This window comes from Meleagris gallopavo, chromosome 1 (assembly GCF_000146605.3).
Source record: "Meleagris gallopavo isolate NT-WF06-2002-E0010 breed Aviagen turkey brand Nicholas breeding stock chromosome 1, Turkey_5.1, whole genome shotgun sequence".
NCBI classification, from domain to species: Eukaryota; Metazoa; Chordata; class Aves; order Galliformes; family Phasianidae; genus Meleagris; species Meleagris gallopavo.
Window position 1 is genome coordinate 173139018 of NC_015011.2, and position 7613 is coordinate 173146630.

At 35.0% G+C, this 7613-nt stretch overlaps 1 non-coding gene across 1 annotated transcript; it reads right to left on the minus strand.

Moving 5' to 3' along the window:
* Positions 1–1200: 1200 nt before the first annotated feature.
* On the minus strand, positions 1201–1303 carry LOC116216224. The gene has a single exon (XR_004158681.1). It is a non-coding gene; the product is annotated as a U6 spliceosomal RNA (small nuclear RNA).
* Positions 1304–7613: the final 6310 nt, after the last annotated feature.

The window sequence follows — 7613 nt, forward strand, 5'->3', positions numbered from 1 at the left end:
AGTGGATGCATGAGAGGATTCACATACAATTCTCATGTTTGTTTTTTTTTTCCTGATTTCTCTCTCTTTTATTAAATTTTGTGAACTTTACCTCTTAATGGATGTCTAAATTGACTTACTGTTTCTTTTTTTACAGACAAATCCATCTAGTTACAGAAAGCCATCTGCTTATAGACAAAACTAGATTTACTTTCTTTTCATCATTATTTTTTCCCCCCCCCCAAAATGCGATGTCATTTCACAGAATTACAGAATTGCAAGGGTTAGAAGGGACCTCTAGAGATCATCAAGTTCAACCCTCTGCTAAAGAAGGTTTCCTACAATAGATTGCACAGGAAGGTTCCAGGTGGGTCTTGAATATCTCTGGAGGAGACTCCACAGTCTTTCTGGGCAGCCTGTTCCAGTACTCCATAATTCTGACAGCAAGGAAGTTCTTCTTCGTGTTTGTATGGAACTTCCTGTGTATCAGTTTCTGCCTGTTGCCCCATGTTCTATAGCTGCAGATTGGCATTCTGCTGTTTCTCTCTGAATCTCTGTCATTACAATCTATAGTTAGGGGAATTACAGTAATTGCTCACAAAAAAATAACTCCTATGAAATGAGTACTATTTGTGTTAATGTTCCAGTCATATGACTTCATCAAATTTCTGTTATGTCAACTGTGATCATAATCATAACGTAAGATGCTTCTGTTTACATTTCTTACATTAATAAATATTCATATATGATGTTCATAAATTAGATTTACTACTTACTTTCTTCTTCTTCATTAAGATGAATAATCCTCTCACCTTTTGTTCACAGCCCCTCTGCCAGGTGATTAAAAAGATAATAGTTGTGCTGTGACCTAATTTAAAGTTTACAGTTAGCAAGTCAATATGAAAAGGCTGTCTGTATTTAATTCTTCTTTTTTGAGGCACTTGGCACTCAGCAAGCTCATGGAATTTCATCCTATAGAATCATAGAATCCTTAGAGTTCAAAGGGACCTCTTAAGGCCATCTAGTCCAACTCCCCTGCAATGAATAGGGTCATCAACATCTAGATCAGGCTGCCCAGGGCCTGATCCAGCCTCCCCTTGAAAGTCTCCCGGGTGGGGGCATCAACCACATCACTGCGCAACCTGTTTCAGTGCATCACCACCCTTACTGCAAAATATTTTTTCCTTATATCTAACATAAGTCTACCCTATTTGAGCTTGAAAAAAATTTGGACACTTCACAAATTTGTCAACCTTGCATAAGGGTCATGCTAATTTTCTCTGTGTAATTCCAATTTTAGTGTATGTGCTGTGGAAGTGAGAACAATGGTATTGGAAGATTCTATTCGGAAATAGTACCAACACAGTTAGGCCTGGGAAAACAAATGTTAATGTTATCTATGCCTAGAGGATCCATTTCTAGCAGTATCAGTGTTGTCTCTGTAAGTGAGAAGCACGGAACAGTGGCCTATACGAAAGGTAACCTGTAATACACTTTCAGTAACAACTTGAATTTTGTCTCCCTATACCTGCTGTTTCTTAGAAACTAGCCTATTGCACATCAAAAATTTGGGCATCCTAATGAGCCTGGCTGTGAGATACAGACAATACTTTGGATCATACTACTTTGGGGAATTCTGTTGTGGACTTACAAAGAAGTATCCTGATAAAATAAACCCCAGTAGCAAGAAGTTTCTCTCACTCTCTTTCAGTAGTCCAAATCATACTGAAGAGGCACATCTTGAATTTTTTATTAAATCTTCAGCATTAAGAAAGTTCATAAAGAGAAGGATGAGTGCAATACCACCTAAATGATGCTATTGTGCTAACTCCTAAGTAAACCAAACGCAAGCCAGAGGCACAAAGCATTTCTGTAGTCCTAATAGAGATTTTTCTTTGTTTTTTAGGGAAGACAGTTCACTTTCCCTGACATTTATAAACCATTTCAAACAGGACCTCCAGATCCTTCAAGGGTATATAAGTCATTCCTTTCTATACTTCATTTAAATATCTACCTCCAATCACATATAGAACATTCATAGAATCATAGAATGGCCTGGGTTGAAAAGGACCACAATGATCATCCAGTTTCAATCCCCTGCTATGTGCAGGGTCGCCAACCACCAGACCAGGCTGCCCAGAGCCACATCCAGCCTGGCCTTGAATGCCTCCAGGGATGGGGCATCCACAACCTTCTTGGGCAATCTGTTCCAGCGTGTCACCACCCTCTGTGTGAAGCACTTTCTCCTAATATCTAACCTAAACCTCCCCCTTTAAATTTAAAACCATTTAAAACCATTCCCCCTTGTCCTATCACAATCCAACCTCATAAACAACCATTCCCCCTCTTGTTTACATGCTCCCTTCAAGTACTGGAAGGCCACAATAGGTCTTCTCCTCAGAGCCTTCTCTTCTCCAACCTAAACAAGCCCAGTTCCCTCAACCTTTCCACATAGGAGAGGTTCCCTAGCCCTCTGATCATCTTAGTGGCCCTCCTCTGGACCCACTCTAAGAGCTCCACTCCTTGTGTTCTCTCAAGTGAAACAGCATAGAGAGACAACACAACATCTACACTCATGGTTCTATGTGTAGTCACAATCCCTGTACTGGATTAGATTGGATGAGGAAATTAGTTTTGTCTTATAGAGAACATCTGATTCATGTATTCAAGTCTATTTTCCGTCAAAAAGAAATGCATTTCAAATTTTTATAATAATTTGTGCTATTGTTGAAAATAGTATTTTAATAACTCAGTGGAAAACAAAGTATAATGTGTTGTGCTTCATTTCAGCAGTCTTATTAGTCTTACATTACCAGAAAGAAACCCCATGGTAAGTCATATCTATAGATCAGATAAATCATCTTTATTTCCTTCCAGTAGCAGGTTTCTCTGAATATTAAAGGAAAATTTTTCACCTGATGCTAGCAAAAAGCTTGTCAGACATTGCTGACACTTTTTTTTTTTTAATGTATAAGAAAATTAAGAAACTATTCACTCTAATTTCTAGAAAAGATTTATATAAAAGATTTATATTTTTTGGAGCAAAATAGTCTGTATTGAATCTAGCTGTTTTAGTTATGTAACCCTGGAAGGTTGGTCTCAACCCACTGCACAGAAGAAGAGGCTGTTAACGAGAAAAACATTGTGAATCTATGCAAAGAAGTGTGTTCCTTACATTTTGCTTCCCTTTTCTACTAAATATTTATTCGTGCATCTCATCCTAGTGAGAGAAAATGAGAGGGAAGCAATCTGAAATGTCCTCATCCGTCTTCTCTATAAATGTCTTTTCCTTGTTCTCTACACACAAAAATTATTAAATTCCATCTGAAAAAGGATCCACAGAGAAACAACTTAAGTTATAACATTGTGCTCACATGTGTTTGTAAATGTTTCAGTCAAAAATTGACAGCGTAGTTGTTTGCACATTTTGTTCTGAGAGATGATATGTTACTGGCATTCTGAAGAGTAGCATTTTGATAAGCATACCCAGGCTGAACTAAGCAGTTCTTTATGAGGATAACCTAAGTGGGAAGCAGCATAGTATAACTTCTTTCCCCATTTGCTTCAAGATTGTCATCAATTCTTGACTATTCCAGTTTATCTTTTAGCACTGTAAGATAAAAGTTATTTCTGTCTTTCCTAGTTTTATTTTTTTATTTTGTTTCTTTTATTTTTTGTTTGTTTGTTGTTGTTTGTTTGTTTGTTTTGTAGTTCTTTCCCAAAACAGATGTTTTTCAGCACATTTATAGAAAATTTTATTCCAAAGCAATCAGACAGTAAGTATAAAATATGACCAAGTTACGCTGTGTTGTTTCTCTTAACTTGCGGTTAAGTCTCAGCAGCAGGAGATATTTGAATCCCTTATGGACACTGACTGATGTTTTGCAGTTTAGGCACAGTCTTTGAACATATTGCTGAATACTGTTTCCTGTTCCAAACTAGTAAATATTATCAGTATTCACTTTCATTATTACTATAGTCAATGTTGAGAATTAAAGATACTTTATAGGCTTCCAATTACATGTAATCATAGGAAAACTCCAGTCCAAGTACTGCTGCAAACACCACAGCAAGCCTGCTATACAGCACCTCTAGCAGGATTGCCTTCACTGTTTTAACTGATATGAAACATTTATTCCCAAAAATTCTTAATATAATAAAACGTCTGTAGCTATATCAGACTCTGCATTAGCTTCATACAGATTTTGACTTTAGTTGGTTAGGCTTTCATTGCAGCCCTTGACCGAAAACATCAAACTGAAATGTTGCAGGGCAATATGTTGAAAACTATGTTGAAAAACATGTCATATATATAAGGTCAGGGAAGGTCATGCATATATAGATATATTTCTGTAAGATGAAACAGAGAAAGACACAGACACTGATTTGTGAAGGTTATGTAGAGAAGGCAGATCTTGTTGCAGTTTTCTGATTTTTTCTATTCACAGAAAGATGTAAAAAATACAAACAAACGTAATCTTTAGGGAAGAATCACAATTGCTAGTCAATAAGATAAATATCTTCCAGTTTATATCCCACAGTATCTCCTGATAAAGGTTTTATATTTTCGCTAAAACAGATTACAACGGAATGTGAGATGGAGATACTCCAGAATAAATACTACTGAATAAATTATTTGCCAAATTTTGTAAATCTTGAAATCAAACATATTAAAATTGTCTCCTATAGACAACGTTAGTGCTTTAACAGTTTCAATTCCTTTTTTTCATTTCTCTGTCTTGTGTATTTTAATTTTTACTCTGATCTTTGTTTTTCTTCACAAAACTTTGTAATGTTTTATGAATTGAAATTGTCATTAAATCTGCCAGTAACCCTGGCTGCTAAGAGAGAAGATTTAACCTCTTTGGAAGAGAGATTTTGTGCTGTCAAGCACAGAAGAATAATAAAATATAGTTGTAGTCATTTACTTAAATTAAGTAACAGTAAAACATTTCCAGAAATTTCTATACAAACTGCAATAAAATTAGCTTTTAAGCTGATGCCCTGAATTCTTTATGAACAGTGGAGAGACACTTTGGTAAATCCAAAGAGCAATCAAAGCTAATTGACAGAAAACAAAACCCTTTAACATAAAAAATAAGAAATTCCAAACAGTGGAATGAGCCCTTATTCTCAGTGTAAAAGATTTGCTGGTGCATCTGGGTACAAGATGTCTCTAGAAGGGGATGGAGCCATTAACAGTCCTCTGCAGAAGAGTGATGAATCAGTTCTTGCTTGTGAAATGAGAACACGAGCAAGAAATAGATGCCTCCCTTTTGCTCATTAGGAAAGATTCAATTCAGTTTTGTTCTGTGCACAAGAAGGCCTATCTATCAACTCTGAAAGAGCTGACTTAAACTGTGAATCAAATACATGCATGATGAAATTCTCTCAACTGCTAAAGCTGCTCCAACTTCCATGGAATATTCAATTATCATAAAGAAGATTAAAAAACAAACAAACAAACAAACCAAGAAACACTCACTTGTTAAGTCCCTGTTGATCAGTCTGGGGAATGAGGAAACCAGGGAAAAGCCCAATTCTAGTCTACCTGGTAACAGCTTTAATTACATAATTTCAATGTTCTTACTTTATGTCTGTCTGTCATTGTGTTTATCTGGTAAGCAAGTCCTGAAATCTTCCTGCTAAGGCTTCACAGGCAAGTGAACATCTCTTTGAGAAATCCTGATATAACTTTGATGTCAATGAATTACCATTGCTTTATTTCACATTACGGATTGATGAGTAGCACGTCTACTGGTAGAAACTTAAGCACATGGGAAGCATCCAGTACAAACTGTACGCATAAAAACTATTTAAGTATTCAGAAATATTAGCAAAGACTGACCTGGGTTTTCAAAGATCATTTTCTGAAGCTGAGTACCTACAAACTATAATAAAAAAAAAAAACCCTGATGTCCTTCACATTTCTTTCTCTGTTTTAAAAAACAGTTCCAAGTTTTAATTGCATAAAAATATGTGCTGCTAACACTGGAATAAACAAAACAAAGCAAGCAAATGTTTTTAGCTACAAAAATTCCTTGTTCCAGGCAATGCATTGCTCAGATCAAAAATCAATATTGTAAAATGTACTCAGTAAAAATAAATTAAATATGATAGCCACTTGAACTTGCTCTGCAATTTTTTTCTTCTATTGTTTTTAACTCTTTACTACATCAGATGACTTCTATATAACAGAAATGTCTATTATTATTAATTCTTCATTTATGATATTTTAAATAATTTTGTTATCTTGGATTTCAAGGAAAATGTCAACACAGAGTTTTCAGAGCAGCTATAGATTGCTATGATAAAGGATGCTTTCTACTCAAAGATGGGTTCAAGAATGCGTAGTACTTGTAGGATTTGTTTCAAATATCAATTAAGTAAAATTGTATTTGAGTAGTTAAGTTTAACTTTACATTCTCATTGACACATAAGTGTGAAATTTAAATTATTGCTGGATCTACTCTTACTCGTTCTTTTTTTTTTTTTTTTTCCCATGAAGTACTTCAGATGTTTTTGTTCTACAATTTACTAAATGATGGCTATATTCCAAACAGAATTAGGAAAGTGATGAAACCAATATATCATAATAATAATTTTCTAAGAGTGACTGATTCAAACAGGCTGCTGACTCAGACTATCAGAAAAGAATGAATGTTCAATAATATTCAGAATACTAATATGAATTTTGCCTTCTGTCCTCTTAGCTTTAATTAAAATTAAAACAGACTCTTTCATCTTCTTTATCATTACAACTTAAACAGTTTCTGACAGACACCTTGGATGACTTATTTTCCTTCCTAACTTTTACACACATGCCAGCCTAGTCAGAAATCCAGACAGCAATTTTTCTTCAGAATTTTTCTGTCTAAACAGTGTTGGTAAATAGAAGGAACTGAGAATTTTCTCTACTTCCAAGAACAACCTTTTCCTTCATTCATTCCTTCTAGCTTAGAGAATATAGGCTGTAGTGAAAAGCAAAGAGTTTATGTACATATCCTCAATGATTATACAATTCATGGCAACTGAGGATAAAAAATGAATGTATTAGCTCTAAACTTAAAAACCTGTGATAGACTGACACTACCACTTGACTAGACTGCATTAAGTGCTCTCCATTACTTCAATATGCATTTAGAATATGCAAAAAATTCTACTCTATAATGTATTTCATTTCCAAAATCTGTTCCTTAGCAGGATCACATCATGTACCTATTATTGATTCTAGGATGAAATTTAGCTAATATGTAACATGCTAGGAGGCTTTCGTACAACATTTGAATCCAACATAATGACTACAGATACAGATAAGAGGGAGGTTCCCCATCAGACATTTTCCTTTGATTTTCAAGACTTTTGTATACCAATCCCAAGGTAGACTGCTTCCAAGATTTTTTAAATAAGTGCTATGGAACTATAGCCTCCACTTGACACTTAGCAGGAGCTTACATAGCATGATGCATTACAAAAATATGTCATCTAATAACAAATTTTAATTGTGCTGGTCTCTTCTTTAAGAGACAATAGACCATAAGTTATATCTTTGTATTTCTTGCTTTCTCTTTCTTTTCTATCTGCTCTCTCATACCACCAGGAGAACTCTTAAAGTAAAACCAGTAACTGACTCA